Below are 20613 nucleotides of genomic sequence, written 5' to 3'. Positions count from 1 at the left end.
ATATATCACCTTTATGTTCGTAATTTCTTACTCCACTTTTCTCTGTAGTCTTTCTTTTACTCTTGCCTTTAAAATAATAAACTCAAGCCCAATTTATATTTTGTTTGCATAAAACATTATATTTTAAGTAAATACTTTAATATCCTGAAATTCCCATATTTTCCTTGAGATGTTTGAAACTGGATTTTTTTATAATTGCTAAAACATTTGTAAACTATCTATGAATGAAAACCTTAAGGTATAAATGAGAATATTTAATATGGTATAATTGTCTTCATGTTTAGTAAATAGCACTGTCCCTGAATTTTATTTTAGGCTGATAAGCCACTTAGATTATACCAAGTGATTAATTAGATTTTATCAAAGTCAGGGTCTCAGAATACTTACAAATTTCTTTCAGAATAAAATGCAATAAAATATTTCAGTATGGTCTCTGGTGAGACTGAGGATTAAGTATATTTACAGTGAGGTAAGTTTCTGAAAACTAAACTCAAGAACAAAGGTTGGATTTGGTTTCAAACAATCTCTCCATAGCATCTGCATTGGCTGCTATGCAGCACAGTTTAATATCAATAAATGATGCCAAGTGATTGATGCCTACTGTAGTTGGCTTGTAACATTTGCTGCTTAAAAATTGCGAAGAGACTGCGGTTACTTAAATCGAAATGGCTATGTCAAAAGTGCTAATTTTTATAATTAAAAAAAAACACACTATAACACAAAACCTACATTTTAAATCCGAAGGAAGAACCTGCCTTCGGCGATGATGAGCATGCTGGTCTGGAAAGTGTCTCTCCCACCCTGTGGGACAGCATAGAACATATTGAAACAACCCTTTATGCTGGGCTACTCACCTAGCTTCTCTGATGAGTTGGCTGTGGCAATAACAGAGGCAGAGCTCAATTAGTGTAATGTATGTAGCCTTGGACGTCAATCATTCCTGTCGAGAGGTGGGACTCGGAAGCTCTCAGTGCATTAATTAAGAGCTCATCTCAGCAGAGCCATCTTGCTACCTAAGGACCAAAAAGAAAGTTTTAATTAGATTTTAAAAGCGGATGTCATACCGGAGAGCAAGGCGAGTTCTTGAGTTGGTATCAGAGGCAACAACACAAAGGAGTCTTTCAAACAACACAAAGGGCCCAGGTGACACCGAAGGGGGAGCCTCCGTCTCCATCACTGGCTTCCGCTCTACACAGTGACTTCATGAAATAAGTGAAGTTCCGATGTGGTTTCATTGCCAACATAAGGGTTGGGCGCCTGCCTAATGACTGATGCAGATCTGATGCTGCCCCAGGGCAAGGACAACTCGGGGGACAGTGCTCTTGGCGGGGTTGGCGTGTGTTCCAGGCTAGCTTCCTGCTCAACACGCAACACGCAACACAGTGCAAGTTCAGCAAAGGGAGGAAGGGTACCTGCAAAACACGGCCATGCCACTGACTTGGTAATGGATTGAGTGTGCTGTGGCTGGCTCCCCTAAAACCAGAGAGACTCGCCCAGCCGGCCTGGCTCAGTGGTTGAGTGTGAACCTGTGAACCAGGAGGTCAGGACACAGGTCCAGGTTGCAGGCTTAGTCCACAGAGTGGGGCATGCATGAGGCAGCCGATAGATGACTCTCTCTCATCATTGATGTTTCCATCTCTCTCTCCCTCTCCTTTCCTCTCTGAAAGCAATCCTATCTAATAAAGAGGGAATATGCTAATTGACCCTCACATAGTCTCAAAGATGGCAGCACCCACAGCCAATAAGGAGGGAATATGCTAATTGACTGCCTCAAAGATGGCGGCGCCCACAGACACAAGATGGTGGTGCCTGGTCCCCTCAGCCCTGCAGGGGCCACAGGCGCACGGCAAGGCTGGGCCCACCCCCAGGCAGGCCTGACCACTCCGCATGCCTGCCTCTGGAGTCCCCCAGTTCCTTCAGCCCCCCAACTGCCCAGGGCCAGCCTGAGGTGCAGGCAAGCCTTGGATGGCAGCTGCCCAGCCGCCCAGGGCCGCCCAAGGCTCAGGTAACCAGGGCTGGCTGAGGCTTGCGCTTCCAGCAGTGGCAGCAGCAGAGGTGTGATGGGGCATCTCCTTCCCCTGATCACTGGGTCACCTCCCGCCCCTGAGGGCTCCTGGACTGTGAGAGGGGGCAGGCTGGGCTGAGGGACGCCCCCTCCAGTGCATGAATTTTCATGCACTGGGCCTCTAGTAAACATATATTAGAGTTAAATAAAATTAAATTAAATAATAAAATAAAATAAAGTAAAATAAAATAAAACCACAGGGACTCCAGAGAGGTGGAAACTGGTGAGGTTCCCTGTAGAATGGCATTTATGAGGCCATCAGACAGACTCCTTAGGGCTCACTTGGGAAATAATAGCTACATTATTGATTAAAATATTTATAAAATAAGGGAGGGAAACAAATTTTAAGAGCTAGGTCAGACTCTAGAAGGGGAATATATCTACTAATAGCTATTAACCCCCACCCTCTATATAATTAGGGAGGGTCAGAACTCATGCCTGAGAGGACACAAGCAAATGAGTTTACCAATGTAAATTGAAAAGCAGGTAGTGAAACAAGATGAAAAATTGTGAACCATTGAAACACCGCAATAAGTTGTAGAAATAACGAGTACATTACCAAACCTAAATATCCCCAAATAATCAGCCCCAGAAAAATAGAAAAATAACATTTCTGCTTTTAGAAAGGTTATATATGATGAGGAAATATAAACCACGCACAATGGGCACAAAATAAATGATGTGCTAATTGTAAGGGTGTTTCTAACAGGCAGGACTGGGCAGATGCTTTAGAAGGAAAGAAAGGGTGGCTCATTGACTCAACATAACAGACCCTGCCTTCCAGTCTTTCTCTTTGCTATTATAACTCATTTTGTTTTTCCAAGGGAGGGTGTTTAGGAAATCTTGCTACAGTATATGCTATAAATTTACCACCTAACTAGCATACTAGACATGTGCTGAATAACAATAACACATCTGATGAAAAATAAAAAAAAGCACTATAGATTTTACAGGTATATAGTTTAGTATGTTTCTAAATGAGAATATATAATGAAAACATTACTTTATAGACCATTTGTCAGAAAACTGAAGCTGGAAAATTGTCACCCATCCTTCATATTAATGTCCATAAAGATATTTCATAATCCCTCCTCCTCTCTTTCCCCTCACACATTTTCCCAACTATTTTGCCTCGGTTATTGCTCTGCATTATGTTTATTGCACAATACTAGCCCAGTAGTGTAGTACTCCCCAGACGCAAGGTGGAAAATTGTGCTGCTCACACCAATCTTGTGTGCCTGATAAATTTATATAATACAACACCTTGCCTTTGAGTGCCACTTTTGTGCCTTTCAATGCATCTTTTTATTTTTGGTTATGCCAGGGTATATTACAAAGTCAAATTACCTCTTGGGAATATTGTACTCAAGGATGTCTGACTGGTAAGATTAATGTACACAGTGTTCTGTTTTATGATTGTGTGCAACTTGTTTACCTCAGTGGTCTCTTCGTTTTCCAAGCAATGTTTAAATTATCTTAATGATAGACTGAGGACAGAACATGTCTACATTAATGGCTATTTAGTGTAGTTGTGTTCAGAGAAGAAAAACATCACTGTGTGCTTTTCCATGGGTTGTGAGCATTTTTTTTTTTCTCCCTGAAGAAGTGACACTTAGTCTTGGGATCTGAAAGCACCTTCTGGTGACATTGACCAAGGCCACTCTCTAACACCTCCCTCTTCCTATGGGAGCTGTATCTTGATCAAGAGCATGGCAGAAGGAATAAGTTTCAGAGCAGGCAGTAAATTTCTGTGCTTTTAGCCAAATATATAAATATATATACTAGTAGCCCTGCACACAAATCTGCGCTAGCAGGTCACTGCCACCCTCCTGTAGCTCTCTGCCCACTGCCCCGCCCTCCTGTAGCTCTCCCTGGCCCCCTCACCCAATCCCCCCTCCTCATAGTTTGCTGCCTTGATCCCTCCTGTAGCTCTCAGGCCCACTTATAATTCGCTGCTTCGCTGCCCCATCCTCCTGCAGATCCATGATCCGGTTGTTATGTTGTTGGTTGTTATGCCTCAGGGCATAATGGATAATTAGCATATTCATCTCTTATTATATAGGATATATATATATATATATATATATATATATATATATATGATTCTATTACATTTTGAAAATGCAATGTATTTTAATAAATGCTGCCTCTATAATTATTCAGTGTGTATAAATATTTTGGCACACCTGTATATATTTATTGCTTAATTTTCAGCTTCAGAAGAACCCAACTTTAGTATATTTGGGGGTAAAAGTAAGCCTCTTCCTGAATAAAAATGTCCTTGTTTTTCTATATGGAACTTTATCAACATAGAGGGAACTTTTGAGATCAGGTATGTGGAGGCTAGGTCAAAAATGGTATCTGGAATGAGGGATCCATACCAGACTTAGTCATTTGCTCCAAAATTGGTAGCAGTGGCCCCATGGCATTCCAAGGAAGACACCTGGTATGTGTTTGGAGAATGACAGCTCTTGGAAGACCTGGGTGTATCTGTCCCACCCTTATTATAGGAAATCACATCGTTTTCCAAAGATCCTCATAGCGTGTGGTCAAGCCCAAGATGCTCATCTCCCCAGAAAGCGCTTCTGTATTACCAGCTACATGCTTCTCTTCTCCCTTTCAGCAGCCAAGACGGCCGTTTCTTGTAAGAAAGTGCAGGGCACTGTTCTTCTCCTAAGATTTGATGAGCCTCCCCTAGCTCCTGACAGTATGGCGGGGGTATCAATTTGATGAACTGGGGGGTGATAAAAACATGAGACTCAGAGTGACATTACAGAAGCTCAATCTGTTTCACTTCAGATATGAATTTGTGCACTATTTACAAACAGTAAAGTTGGCGTGGGCATTGTTCTCAGTGGTATTTGAGCGTAAACGCTCTCATGAAGCGATGTGGCTCTGGAAAACAAACATGCAGGGTGCATCTCAGTTTTTCACCTGCTGGACCAGTAAATTCTTCGGAACATTTAGCAAATTCATGCAGTGACATCTGTCAAGCTAGTGTATCTTAAGTGACCACATTTCTATACTCATGGGACTTATATCTAAAGGCAAACTATAATGAAGCTGCAGCCAAAGTGACCCAGTTATTATTTTGTCTCATCGCAGAGATACATGTGAAAGAGCACATTTATTGTCTGACCTCCTCCATTCTTCTTGAGAAATTATATTAGAAGGAACAGCAGTCGCTCTTCAGAATATATCATGAGGAAATACATAGGCATCAAATTAGAACAATGGGTTCACATACAAACACCCTGTCAATAGCATACACTGGAACTTTGAGCAATCTTTCAATGACAAAAACAGCCACGTTGTCTTTATTTTGTAATTTAGATTGGCAGTTGGGAAATGTATTATCAAAGACTTTCGTATTTGTATTAATGAGATCCCATTAAAAACTCTACAGATATGAACTCAATCTAGTAATGCTAAGAAAAAAAATGCAACACAAGCCTAATATCCTATACTAGAGGCCCGGTGCACGAAATTCGTGCATGGTGCGGGGGTGTCCCTCAGCCCGGCCTGCACCCTCTCCAATCTGGGACCTCTCGAGGGATGTCCGACTGCCTGTTTAGGCCCGTTTAGGCAGTCAGACATCCCTCTCACAATCCAGGACTGCTGGCTCCCAACTGCTTGCCTGCCTGCCTTCCTGATTGCCCCTAACCACTTCTGTCTGCCAGCCTGATCACCCCCTGACCACTCCCCTGCCAGCCTGATTGATGCCTAACTGCTCCCCTGCCAGCCTGTTTGGCCCTAACTGCTCTCCCCTGCAGGCCTGGTCACCCCTAACTGCCCTCCCTCCAGCCCTGGGCACCCCTAACTGCCCTCCCCTGCAGGCTTGATCGCCCCCAACTGCCCTCCCTTGCAGGCCTGATCCCTCCCAACTGCCCTCCCCTGCTGGCCTGATTGCCCACAACTGCCCTTCCGTGCAGACTTGGTCCCTCCCAACTGTCCTCCCCTGCTGGCCATCTTGTGGTGGCCATCTTGTGTCCACATGGGGGCAGCCATCTTGTGTGTTGGCGTGACGGTCAATCTGCATATTACTCTTTTATTAGATAGGATAGAGGCCTGGTGCATGGGTGGGGGCCAGCTATTTTTCCCTGAAGGGTGGCCTGGATCAGGGTGGGGGTTCCCTTGGGGTGTGGGGTGGCCTGGGCGAGGGGCCTTTGGTGGTTTGCGGGCCGGCCACACCCCCTGGCGACCCAAGTGGAGGCCCTGGTATCTGGGATTCATTTATCTTCTAAAATTGAAACTGTAGCCTTGAGCGTAGGGCCAGCCAGGGCAGCAGGGAAGCTTGGCTTCCTCCATTGCCAGGGAAACCCAAGCTTCCTGCTTGCTGCAGTTCCATGGCCGCAGCCATCTTGGTTGGGTTAATTTGCATACTCGCTCCTGATTGGCTGGTGGGCATGGCTTGTGGGTGTGGTGGAGGTATGGTCAATTTGCATATTACTCTTTTATTATATAGGATAATAAAAGGCTAATAATCAAATCAACCAAACAGCAGAATGACAGGTCATTATGATGCACACTGACCACCAGGGGCCAGATGCTCAACACAGGAGCTGCCCCCTGGTGGTCAGTGCACTCCCACAGGGAAGCTGGGCTCACGGCTGGTGAGCACAGTGATGGTTGCAACGCTAAGGTTGTCTGACTGAAGGCTTAGGCCTGCTCCCCAGGGGAGCTTCAGAGCAGGGCCTAAGCCATCAGTCGGACATCCCACAAGGGCTCCCAGACTGCGAGAGGGTGCAGGTTGGGCTGAGTGACCCCCCCCCCCCCCGCCTAGTGTACGAATTTCATGCACTGAGCCTCTAGTGTTAGAATATGTAGGTTTGGGGAACAGGGCTGAATTAGTGTTTAAAATGTGTACTTGTTTAGGTATATGTTTTTTCTCAGCCATACTGGAGAGAAGTTTGGGGAGGATTATCAGTCTTTTATCTTTGCCATTTTATTATTTATTTTTAATGCTGAAATATTTTATTGTACATGAGCCTAGAGGTTTTCTGCTTTGATGGGTTTTTAAAACAGAATAATAAATAAATGATAGTTTACTTCAGTAAGTCTGTCATAGTTTCATATTTTCTAAGCCTTTCTCAATTCTGATTGAGGAAAAATTATTAGTTTCTGGTTACTTCCTTGATAGTTATTATTAGGGGGGAGAATAGTTCTCAAGCTTTCTGAGTATTAGGTTATGCAAATGATATCAACTAATAGCTACTTATATTGAATATTTCAAATACCAAATTTTTTTCTTGTTAACACCTACAAGTTTAGTAATAATGGAGAGGCCAATAATTAATGTACTCTACTAAGAACATGTTTCAATGTAATTTTTGAATTAGACATCAATCCCTCATAATAAAAGTTTGGCAGTTTGTGAAACTATTCAAAGACTTCAGAGGAGAAGCCACTGTGGTAGAAATCAGCAGAATAAATCCATGTTTATTTATTTAAGTAATATGTGTGTGTGTTTTTCAAATACTCTGTTCTTTGCATTTTCAGGTAGATTCTACATGTAGGCATGCTAGCATATAGTATCCATGTCTGTAATTGCATCTTTATTAATTTAAATTTCTTTTAAAGAAGACTGAGAGTGGAGCATTTTTTAATATTTAACAAATATTCAGGCTGTTTCCCTGCAAATCCTGTACGAACGGTAGTGTGCAAGCTTCTTCTCAAAAGAGTGTTTGTTTTTTGTTTTGTTTTTACAGCCAATTCCCACTCTCATGGTCCCATTTCTCCATATCTCAAAGCAAGGAGGAAAAGAACAGCTTTTTTTTTCAGTGATCTGGAAAATATGAAGACTTGGGGTGATATTTAACCAGCTATACTTTCATGTAAAATATGAAGCACTTCGAAAATTGGTCTCTCGCCATCAACATCACCTAAACAACATTTATAATTAAGTATATGTGCCTAAACATGTATGTATATATGCATATATAGGTGTAATACCAACTTAAAGATCTTCAACTTTTGTGCTAAAAAATACGTATATTCGGTGATGTTGGGGTTGTAAATGAGACTTGATTGGTTTAGTCGCACATGTATGTATTTAATCAATTTTTATGGAGCCCCAGACAAGAGTCAATCCCTGTGCTGTGTTCTGGGATAAAATAATGAGCAAAGCAGGTGAGGCCCCTGCCCTGGGTAAGCTTCCCTTTGAGGAGATGTGCAGATGTCGTGCTTACCCAAGAGCTCGACAGCGACACAGTCAGCCTCCACTCTTAGCAGGTTTGTGTGTCATGGCATCCTGATGCAATTATCAATTCAGTGACTTCCACTTCCCCCAGAGATGTGCAAACACACTTTGTGTTGAAGTCTGATCTGCCACAGAAGGTGACTGGAAAAGGGACGCTCCGTTACTTCTAGGCATTCATGATAAAGGGAAACAAAGACACGTTTACGTCTATGACGATAATTAAATCTGGGCCGGTGTGCCTGCTGGGAACCGGTGCAATAGTAACAGAGGAGGGCAGGTTCCAGGCCACAAACAAAGATCTACTTCTCTCAAAGGCCTGAGTCACAGCATATTAGTATTTAGGAGATTTTGCATTTGCTTGTGTTTTGTTCAGTTGTCACACAATGCAATGTAGTGCAAAGGAATGATAATGCCATATTTTAAAATATAATAATAAAAATTATTCTGAAATTTAAAACAAATAAAAAAAAGAAAATAAAATGCATAATGCCAGAATTTCATGGTAAAGAGTCTTGAATAATTATTCAAGTACAATCCGAAAGGTTTTCAAAACCGAAGAATGGGAAGCAAATATTCAACCACATCAATAACCCCAAGGCTGTTAGGTGCCTGAAATAGCAAGACAAAACTGCTTTAATTTCATTCTGGAGTCCCCCTTTTTCTGTACCAACCCCCGTAATATACTCAGGGACTCAGTCTTTTTCTGCCTTCTCCAGAGGAGCCCAGAGCTGCCAACAACATCCAATAACTACAAGTGATGCCCCCAAGGGGAAATGGCCATCTGGGCACAATATTGATGTTGACCGACACACCTCAAAGTGCGCAAGTGTAATGGAAAGCTAAAACAGGATCATAAGAGTATGCATGCATTCGCCACTTCTCCTGAGAGCCTGTGAATCCAGTTACCCTTTCCTTAATAAACTGGTAATAGCAAAATGACACCAGGCTGTAGAGATAAGCAACAGCTGGGATGAAAAAGACAGGTATGTTTTCCAAATGTTACAAAGATACAGCCTAAATCGATTGTAGAGAATGTTTTTGAAAAATAACTCCATGTTAAGGTCATATTTTAACTTAAGTAGGTTTCAGGAGATTGGGCGTAATTATACATTACATCTATTTACTTCAATCAATATTGTCTATTTATCTAACTTCAGAAGTCAAATAAAAGCACAGTTCTACCTTCTCGCCACAGTAGTAACTGTAGCTTGAAGACATTACTCATGTCATGATTTTATTTCCAGAAGTCTAAGAACAAGACAGCAACCCCCACTCTTCACCTGCATCGTCTGGCTGTAGAAAATCACAGCACTCCCAGGTACTCTCAGAACAGCTAGGAGATTCTCACACGTGTCCATTCTCCTCCCTCATTTCCTCCTCAATAAATAATGGATAAAGATGCAATGGGTCTTTGCTGACTTTTTAATTCTGCTAATATACAAAAATTATCTTGTGGAAATAAATTCATGTCTATGCAATAGTCTGCAAATGGTGCGGAAGTAATTTGCTGGTTCTTAAGATGCTCCATGGGCTATATTTTATTTTGGAGCCAATTAATCACTTATCTCTGCACCGTGGCCCCCTGCTCTCCCACCTCATCCCCACCTCAAAATACAAGCTTCTGTCACACGTCTATTGTTCCCCTTTTTTGGGTTTGCTACCCAATTTTTATTAATTGCAGCTAACTAACATATCAATAGTACCAATGCAAATCTTAAACAGAAAGATCTTATTTTCTAGAAACACAATTAATAACTTTGTAAATATAATAATGGTACTAATGGTACTAATTACAGCCTCCCTGATATGAAAAGGGTATTCTGGGTAAGTGGATTTTAAAGAATAATGGCTGCTTAGCCCTTTAATATTTATTATTCTTTTACTTTCTCTTTTATTGTTTGGAATCTCAGAAAGAAATGAAGGCATTGCAGCCCTAGCCGGTTTGGCTCAGTGGATAGAGCGTCAGTCTGGGGACCAAAGGGTCCCAGGTTCAACTTTAGTCAAGGCCACATACCTTGGTTGCAGGCTCCTCCCTGGCAACCAAATCAATGTGTTTCTCTCACATCAATACTTCTGTCTCTCTTTCCCTCTCTCTTCTACTCTCTCTATAAAAATCAGTGGAAACATATCCTTGGGTGAAGATTAAAAAAAGAAAGAAAGAAAGAAATGAAGGCATCACACATTTCCCTGCACATTCAGGAGATAGGAACGAAAACCAAAATCACCTGAAACAAGTGAACAGAGGGATGGCCCTAGTTGTGTTGAAGTGAGGGAGGCTTCGTGCTTTCATTAATGGCTTCCGAACCCTATGTTGGGGTGCTGGTCCCCCACCATCATTTCTAAGTTATGCAGTCACATTTGGCCAAGGTCGGTTGGTGTGCTTCTTTCCCACCACACATCTCATCTGTCCTTTCACCCCCTCCTCACATGGGCTGCCAAGCTAATCAGTTCTCAGTAGTCACCATCCTTGTAGGGTTTCCTACCTCCGACTAGAATGAAAGCAAGTCGAAAGAGGAACTAAGGGAAACCTGGCAAGTAATTTTGTGTCCGATGAGTAAAATACATGCAGGAAATGTTTTTTCTTGGACTCACATTCTTTTTCCTTTCCCATTTAATTTTAGATTCCGTCTGCCTTTAAAGCTTTTATGCAAGTTAAAGACTGATACAGAAATAAAATACAGTCTTTCTACATCCTGTTAATCTTCTGTGCCCCCTGAAACTATAGAGCTCACTCTGGCGGTCATTGGAACAATCATTTTCCAGGCAAAGTTTATTGCTAATGATGTTCATTTATCTCATAACTACTTTGTTGATATATAGAACGGTGGACTATAGTAGGTTTACTTTATTTTACTTTGTATATATCTGCCCAGTTAAGAGAACTGGGCATATAGTTTCTTTTAATCAACTACCCTTGGAAAATTAAGTCATGTGACCAAAGCATTGAATTAAACACATTAAATTAAAACCATATAGTATCTTGCATAGAGTAAGCATTCAATAAATACTTACTGAATTGAATTAAAGTACATGAAGTATATTCACTTATTAAAACTGTTTACTCACATAATAAAATGAATCTTAAGCCTGGCTAATGTAGTAGTAGTTGATCATTGACCTATGATTCCTGGTCAGGGCACATTCCTGGATTTCTGGCTCAATCCCCAGTAGGGGGCATGCAGGTGGCAGCCAATCAATGATTCTCTCTCATCACTGATGTTTCTCTCTCTCTTCCTTCCTCTCTGAAATCTATAAAAATATATGAAAAAAGAAAATAATGTTCTGTCCTCTCTTGGAAGTAGTGTGACCATGTATTTAAATTCTAGCCAATGGAATGGGAGCATTCACCATTTCCTGGACACTGACTCTTCTGCTCTCGCCATTGGCTGGAAGATCGGACAAGGCAGTAACCCTGCTCTGACTACATGGTGAGAAGTACAGTCTCCTGGGCTCCCATAGCAACCAGGTGGAGGCGCTCGGTTCCCCGAAGGACCCAGTGGAGCAGAAGTCCCTGCCAGCCTAGAACAGCTGCTCCGTCATGTGGATGAGGACTATGTCCTGTGTTACTGAAGTTCTGATGTTTTGGAGTTTCCTTTGCAATTTAACTTAACCTTTACCATGACACATCTGTTAATGATATGGCCACGAAGGTTTCTTATATGATGTAATGCAAATAACCACAGCCCGATGGCATATTCAGACTTCTCCGAAGGATGTACTATGAGCTTCGAGTGCCTTCGTGTTAGCAGGCCCTTCCCTTCTGCTTCAGTCTTTCATTCTCTTCACAGCGAGGAAGGGAGGAGGGCAGAGCGGCCATCGTGACTTTTACTTCAGAATAAGTATGGGAAGCACCCTTTGGTTATGTCCATGTTCAGGTAAGTCCAGGGCTCCTATCTTTCTTTTGAGGCCCGGATCAAATGGAACCTCCTTCAGAAACATTTTGACTTTTCAACTAAAATAATTCTTCCTTTTTCTGAATAGTCACACAATTGCATCTGTATGTGGGGACTTTCCAGCTTTTATTATAATTACATGTATACTTTGTCTTCTATTAAAATGTAAGGTTTCTCAATGACGGATTTATATCTGATTTGTTTTGTAGAATTCACAGTGCATGTACTTAGAGTAACATATGTTCATTGTATCAGAAAATACATTTTATTGTAATAGCCCTAATATTACATTATTAAGGAAATAATGTAATAATATATCTTGGGTGTAAAAAGCATTTTACACTAATCCAGAACCCATATAAACTAATAACAACAACAACAATAATAATAATCTTTTCTTTTTGACATTCATTTTAAACACAACATAAATATCTGGTTGGAATGTAATTTTTAAAAATTGAACAACACCATTTCTTTTCAACTGTTTCAAGATAACACGTTAGCCCTAGCTGGTTTGGCAAAGTAGATAGAGCGTTGGCCTGTGGATTGAAGGGTCCTGGATTTGATTCTGATCAAGGGCACATGCCTGGGTTGTGGGCTCCATCCCAGTAAGGGGTGTGCAGGAGGCAGTCAATCAATGACTCTGTCATCATTGATATTTCTTTCTCTCTCACCCTCTCCCTTCCTCTCTGAAATCAATCCTATTTAATAAAGAGGGAATATGCTAATTGACCCTCACAACATTGCAAAGATGGCAGTGCCCACAGCCAATAAGGAGGGAATATGCTAATTGACTGCCCCGCCCTCAAAGATAGTGGGACCCACAGCCACAAGATGGCAGTGTACAGTCCCCTCAGCCCCGCTGGGGCAGCAGGCGCGCAGCAAGGTGCCTGCCTCTGGAGTCCTCCAGTCTCCTCTGCCCCCCAGCCACCCAGGGCTGGCCTGAGGTGCAGGCAAGCCTCAGATGGCAGCTGCCCAGTCACCTAGGGCTGCCCAAGGCTCAGGTAACCAGGGCTGGCTGAGGCTTGCACTGCAGGCAGTGGCAGCAGCAGAGGTGTGATGGGGTGTCACCTTCCCCTGATCGCCCAGTTGCCTCCCGCCCCTGAGGGCTACCATACTGTGAGAGGGGGCAGGCCGGGCTGAGGGACCCCCGCTCCAGTGCATGAATTTTCATGCACCGGGCCTCTAGTATATATATATATATATAAGATAACATTTTAAAAGGTGAGATATAACTACTACCAATTCATCTACATTACATAGTTCATGACATAAAGATCAGACTGAACTGAATTTGGTGGGAAAATCTATAAGCAATTCTAAAAATTATGTCTGATATTTACTCAGGGGCTATCTTATTTACTAGGCTTCATATAATCCAATCATGTGTCCCCTACCAAATTAAGGCATAGTAGATTCTTGATTGATTTTAAAGTTAACATTAGCTCTAAGATCTCTGAGTTTTCAGTTGACCCTCATTAGCCAAGTTCCAGTTTAATTAGAGCATGGATATATATATATCACAGTCCTTTATATATCCATGCTCTAATTAAACTGGAACTTGGCTAATGTGGATCAACTGGAAACTAGAAAGACAAGTCTCAAATAAGCTGAGTAGTACATCAATAGTTTTTATGTTTTCAATTGCTGTTATTTTTACATAATCTATTAAATATGACTTAATAAATTTAACAAATTATGGTAAATATTGTCTCTCCCGAATATTCTAAATGCTGCCTTCCACTTAAAATTTTTTTAAGGCTAAAAAAATTCCTGATGTTAAATAGATTATGCGAATTAGATATTATTATATCATAAAATCATCAAATTAATTTTCCTTAAAATTTTTTCTTATACCTGGGAAAATAAAATAACATAAATTTGACATTCAGTAGCAATATTATGTGGCCATGTGAATGTATGTAAGTTACTTAACTTCTCTGAGCCACAGTTTCTATATTCTTGAGGTCAGAGATAACTATACATACATATGGGGTTCATATGAAGAGTAGATGTAAAAGTCCATGTACAACACACTTTGTTGGACCTGGAACAGGAGACACTCCTTACATATAAAGCCCTCTGATACTTCCACACAGTGGGAAAAAACTAGTGTTATTCCACTTACTTTACCTCCCTGAAGACCTTATTTAGCATATAACGTTCTCCCCTCCGTGTCCCTGCTTTTGGATTGGTTGAATACACACATTTTGCCAAGGCAGTAAGCAGTTGTAATAAAAGAGAGAAGGTTGGTCAGAGTGAGCTCAGGAGCAAAATTACTAAGAAACTCCCTCACCTGATAGCATTCCCAAAATCCATCTAGCCCGGCCCATTGGGGACCTTCCAAAGGCCCTACACATGGGGAGCCCTGTGTTTATCTACCCAACGACTTCCCTAGAGTGTGTACCTGAATATTCTGCAGCATTGAAAATTATATTCTTTGGGAATATTTAAGAAAAAAGGAAAAACTATCAAAATTAAATATAAAGAATAAATACAGGAAATGAAAGAATGTGTGTACACTAGCATCACAATTTTGTTCCCAGGAATTTCATCCAGCCAATATTTATTAATTACTTCCTACTTAGCATATACCGATGGAGGCTTCTGATAACATTGGCCACTTCCTCCTCCATTAAACACCCATTTACCCTGGATTCTATGACACTCTCATCTCTAGTTATTTTTCCTTTTTTTTTTTTTTTTTTTGGGTTAGGTCCTCTGAGCATCTCCACAATGGTCTGAAAATCTGAGGTCTTCCATGGCCTTCTTTTCCATCTCATTTTACAAACTCATGAATTTAGGGATTACATTAACTGAACCACTTCATTCAGTGTCTATTTCTGACTCCAAATGTAAGTATCCTCTCAGATGGCTCTCCAGATCTCCAGACCAAACACAGATCAGCCTTAGTAACAATTTCACATATATGGCCCGTAGGTACTACCAACTTAATGCATCCCAAACTTAATTAGTTATTAAATGAAAAAAAAAACCTTATTTTTTCCTGCTGAATGCCTTCTAACTCAGTGGCAGCCATACCATCTATCTCGTAGTCCTTTAAAATGAGAGGCTGAAGGCTTTCACTTCTTTGTGACTTTTCCTTATCACTCACCTGTAGCCACCAGGTCTAATGATTCTACCTTCTTGTATCTTTGCAGTTGCTTCTCTTTCTCCATCCCTCCCTCAGTAAGACCTCATTACTTCATTATTGCCCCAACACTGCCCCTCCCCCATATCTTCTTCTATCCAATCTATTTCTTTTTTTTAAAAAAACAAAACATGTTTTTATTGATTTCAGAAGGATAGAAACATCAATGATGAAAGAGAATCATTGACTGACTGGCTCCCGCCCGCCCCCTACTGGAGATTGAACCTACCACCTGACAGGGAATGGAACAATGACCTCCTGGGTTCATAGGTCGAAGCACAACCACTGAGCCATGCCAGCCGGCTATTCAATCTATTTCTATAGGACTGACAGATTGATGTAAACTTGACCATGTCAGATGCCTATATGGAGTAGGGGATGGTGGGGGTGGTGTGGAAGTGAAAGGGGGTACAGGGAAGAAAAATGGGGATGGAAAAATTAAATTATACTAAATTTTTAAAAAGAAAGAAAGAAAAAAATTAATCAAGACATCTAACCTTTGGGGTAAGTCTAAACTTCATGCCAGGGCATTCACAATTCTTTCTCCACCTTGATGTTTCTTCTTTCTCTAATAGCATTGTCTGTTAAAGTTATACTCTAGTCTTAAAGAAATACATTTTACATAGTGTCTCTCCTCTTTGCGTTTGTACATAATGCTCCACCCTCCTGGAAAGACTTATTATTATTTTTTTTGGACCCTAATGTATTATGTAACTGCTATTCATCTGTGTGACTTCAAGACCTACTTCATCAGAGAAGTCTTTCCTGACCTCCCCTTCACCCTAGCCTGGAGTAGGTGCCTTGCCTATGTCCTTCCAACAGACCCCCTTTTAGAGCTGTATCCACACCCTCAAGGCAACTCCACTGGCATCCTTCTGTCAATGAGATAACCCTCATGAGACGTCCCCTGCAGAGGTTTCCTTCAGAGTTAGTGTCTGAGATTCCTGTGAAATTTATCTTTATGATTCAAGTTCTCTTTTTCCCCCCCAAAAAAAGTATTGTCTACTGTTATTACCAAAATTATTGAACAGATTTGACATTGAATAAATTTTGGTTATTTCAAAAAAAATTTAAATATGCTCCCAAAGGACAAAGACTTCTTCCCACTGAGCATATTCAAAAGACTGTTGTCAGATGTAAGAGTTCTTGAACTTTGTTAAAAAAAAATCAGTCAAAGTATTTCAGAGGTCTAGTTTTAAATGTACACATGCCACCTAGTATGTATTTTAATTAAAAACTATAAAATAAAGATATAATTTTTGAATGAAAAAACTTTAAGCTAATTCATAATTTTAGAACATTGATACCCTATATTAATGCTTTTAATCAATGGATAAGGAAAATACTGACATGCAGCATGTAACTTCATGTACAATTAGGATACGGTAATGTACACATCAAAATAACCACATTAAGAAATACAGGAAATAAGAAATGACATCAAATATCTTAGGAGGATGTTATACTCTAGGCTTAGATTATTAATGGGCAGAATATAGCAATACTAACACGGAATTCTAATCCACTGGTTTGTATGTTCACCCTTATTTCAAAGTCAGAATTATTATACCATGAAAGCTGTTCTTTGTCATTGTGTTTTCTCCAGTGAATAACATTCTATTTGAGAAGAGGAGATAAGAAATAATGAAATACAGATTTAGATGTATTTGTTGCTCAATACTTGACTATTTTAATTTATAGCTATATGAAAAAAATTAAAATACATCTACTACCTACGTTTATAAAGAGCTGTTCTTAGAAAGTATTCATTCAGCATATTAATAGATTAAAGTCTTTTGGGAATGTTACACAATAAAGGCACTACATGAATATAAACAAATAATATAATGTATGCAAAAGGCAATTAATAAATTTGTGAAATGGAATACCAAATTTTAATCAAAGGAGGTGCTTGTGAATCAGCAAAAGAACCTACAGTAACTTACAGAGTCACGACTTTCCTGATTTCAGACTTCATTTTAATGAGCATTAAGGCATCATTTAAATTCTAAGTTGAACTTATTATGCAGACCTTTGCTTAAAATTGCGGGTTATCTTCTAATACTTGGAAAAAATTAGGGCCTGACTCTTTTCATATGGCTGTGGACTTTTTATTTGGTTTTGGTTTGAGCCTGTTTTTTTTTCCAAGAGAATCCAGATGCCTGATTTACACTAGTATATATATATTTCAGTTACATGAAATAAAGGAGGAAAGGTGGTCATTTCACAAGAAGTGTATATTGCACCAGACCTGTATTGGACACTTAGCTGAGGGCTGCAATTTCCTGATATTAAATATACAAAGATGAAAAACAGACACCAACCATGCCTTCTGGCACATCCAGTGGGTAGCTAGGAGCATGTCATTATCATTGATGCAACAAGACAAGAAAAACAAAAGTGTGATCACAGAGGAGAAGCTGGCCCAATGTAGTCTGGAAATTCTGGAATAACTGACTACTGTCTCCTATTTGTGAATTCAATTTCCATTGAGGACCAAGCCCAGGTAAACTTTAGATTCAGTCTGAATTCAAGTCCTGGCTTTACCCCTTACTACCTACATGACTTTGGGCATACAGTAGATGCTTATTGAATGACTATATGAGACACTGTAGGAAGATAAAGAACTCTGGGAGTTTAGGAAGACATGATGGGTGAGATGAGATTCAAACTGAACCTTGGGAAACATGTAAAAATTGGGTAGAATGAGTATGTGCTCAAAGAGACCATTTTGAAATGAGGAGTGAAAGAAGATTCAGAGAAGGCAATAATGCATGGTGTGTGGACGAAAGGCAAACAGGTATAGAGTTTTCATGCTGGGAAAAAAGATATCAAACTCAATTATCACAGATCACAGAAAATATTCAAAGGTTTCTCATAAAAGATTGATATTCAACCAAAGAATGTGTATGCATATATGCATAACCCATGGATACAGACAATAGTGTGGTGAACGCCTGGGGTAGGGAGGAGTGGGTACCAGCTAGAAGGGGTCAATGGGGAAAAGAAGGGGCATATGTGACACTTTCAACATAAATATTTTACAAATTGATAGTGTTTTCCGAAGTCCCAATCCTTCCATGCTCTTACACTCCTCACTAATCTCTTTCAAACATCCATGAAGAAATGCTTAGTTGAAGGTAATACTTTGCCAGCATTTATGGTAATTACTTCCTTTTAGTTCCTGTATTAAGGAACAACATAATTCAACGCAGAATGCACAGACTCGGTTTTCTCAGCAGTAAGTTATCTGACCTACCTTGCAATAGACCAGCATCCCAAAGAGTTATTCTAGTGCAGTGGTCCGCAAACTCATTAGTCAACAGAGCCAAATATCAACAGGACAACGATTGAAATTTCTTTTGAGAGCCACATTTTTTAAACTTAAACTTCTTCTAACGCCACTTCTTCAAAATAGACTCGTCCAGGCCGTGGTATTTTGTGGAAGAGCCACACTCAAGGGGCCAAAGAGCCGCATGTGGCTCGCGAGCCACGGTTTGCCGACCGCTGTTCTAGTGCAACAAGAAAACACCACTTCGATTTTTAAACATGCAATCTTGCCCTATGCACATCTCAACCAGTGCAAGTGTAGCGAGCAGTTAATTGAGCTTATTCAAATATATCATCTCTACTCCTTTCCCGCACAGGGTTTCATTCGACTTTTCACATGCCAGTGAATCGGCTTTTGTATCACATAGCTCAGGTAGAAGGGATGGATGCACATGGCCACTTTCTAGACAGAGATATACCAGGTGCAAACAATACCTCTCTGTAAAGTTCACAATAGATTAATCACAATAACAGCGGCCAAAGGAATCTGGACATTTCTGGGTTACTGTGCTGTTCCCGACCGTGACTCTCTAACCATCTCAGACAGGCTGACAGGAACCATTGCTATAACTTCTGCCCGTGTCATATTTATACACCATATTGGGTTGGCTGCAAGACCTCGGGACAGGCAGGGCCTATAATGTACTCTTTCAATTTGCACAGAGAAACTTTTAAGAATCTATTATCTGCATGATGGGTTTACTTACAGTGCCCATCACCACCACGAAAAAATAAAAAATGGCACCATCAGGATGAAAATAGAATGTCATGTGGAGAATAAAAGAATATAAAAAAAAAAAAATCTCTCCTGGAACATTTCACACCGTGTGAGTATCTCCTGCAATTTTCTCCGGACATGAAAAAGTTGGCCAGGAGCAAGGAAATAAGACAGAACTATCCCAGGGTGACCTGCCAATAGTTGTCTATCCACATTCAAGGAAGGGATCATTTACATGCCTCTAATGTGGGATTCAGCAAGGAGCCCAGCGAGAAAATAATTATGCGAATGATCTTACCTGCATGCATCCTGTTTACTTAGAAGTCAGCAGGCAACCTCCAGGTTCCAATCTACACGTCCCTTAGCTCTCAGTATGTGGTGAAGGATCAAAATATAATCAAAGCTCTAAGACGCAGTATCAGGAGTGGCTACAAGACCAGTGCATTCCCTGCTTCTGTTTATCCGGCAAGAATACCTGCTTGTGATACACACCGAAAGAAAGACCATGGGAAACCGTTTTTGTTTGTGGGGGGCAGAGGGGGAGCTGGAGAAAGGAGATCTCATGTGTTACGATATCGCCTGATGAATCTGTATTGTTTCTACCCCAGCTTTTGATATTGTCTGGCTACTATTTGATAAACTCTGAATAGATAAACTAAGCCTATAGAATAGAGTGAACCTTTATTGAGAACTTTCTGTCAGTTAACTTCTTTATATATGTTAACGCATTTCATTCCCACACACCCTTTTGGCTAGATTCTGCTTTTGTGACTAATGTATTATAGATGATGAAACGAGGCACAAAGAGGTTTTAAATAAATAGTCCAAGGTCATATATTTAGTAGGTGTAATTTTTGCCGACATGATAATTTTTGGACATACAAGGTTAAACAAAATATATATTACAGTTAATTTCACATATTTCACGTTAGTTCTTTAATGTAGCTACTAGAAAATATTTATATTCCGTATGCAGCTAACATAATTTCTAAAGCTGGCTCCGGTGTAGGCTCTGGACCACTCTGCAATACTGCGTTTAAAGTTAGAATGGCCCTAGATGGTTTGGCTCAGTGCATAGAGCGTCGGCCTGCGGACTGAAGGATCCCGGGTTTGATTCCAGTCAAGGGCACGTGCCAGGGTTGTGTGCCAGATCCCCACTGTGGGGCGTGCAGGAGGAAGCTGATCAATGGTTCCCTCTCATCGTTGATGTTTCTACCTCTCTCTCCTTCACACTTCCTCTCTAAAATCAATAATATA

The 20613-nt window shown here is 40.6% G+C and overlaps 1 protein-coding gene across 12 annotated transcripts in view; it reads right to left on the bottom strand.

Annotated features, from left to right (window-relative positions):
* Positions 1-20613, bottom strand: part of TENM3 (teneurin transmembrane protein 3) — a 1236272-nt gene that overhangs the window by 968655 nt on the left and 247004 nt on the right. For all 12 annotated transcript variants that reach the window (XM_080662244.1, XM_080662258.1, XM_080662255.1 and 9 more), the window contains exon 2: positions 855-1013. The gene's annotated coding sequence lies outside the window, so the exon portion shown is untranslated. The remainder of the gene's footprint in view (positions 1-854; positions 1014-20613) is intronic.

The sequence above is a fragment of the Plecotus auritus genome (assembly GCF_963455305.1).
Source record: "Plecotus auritus genome assembly, chromosome: 3".
Lineage (NCBI taxonomy): Eukaryota > Metazoa > Chordata > Mammalia > Chiroptera > Vespertilionidae > Plecotus > Plecotus auritus.
The sequence above is the reverse complement of the archived record's forward strand: the minus strand, read 5'-3'. Positions and strand labels throughout refer to the sequence as shown.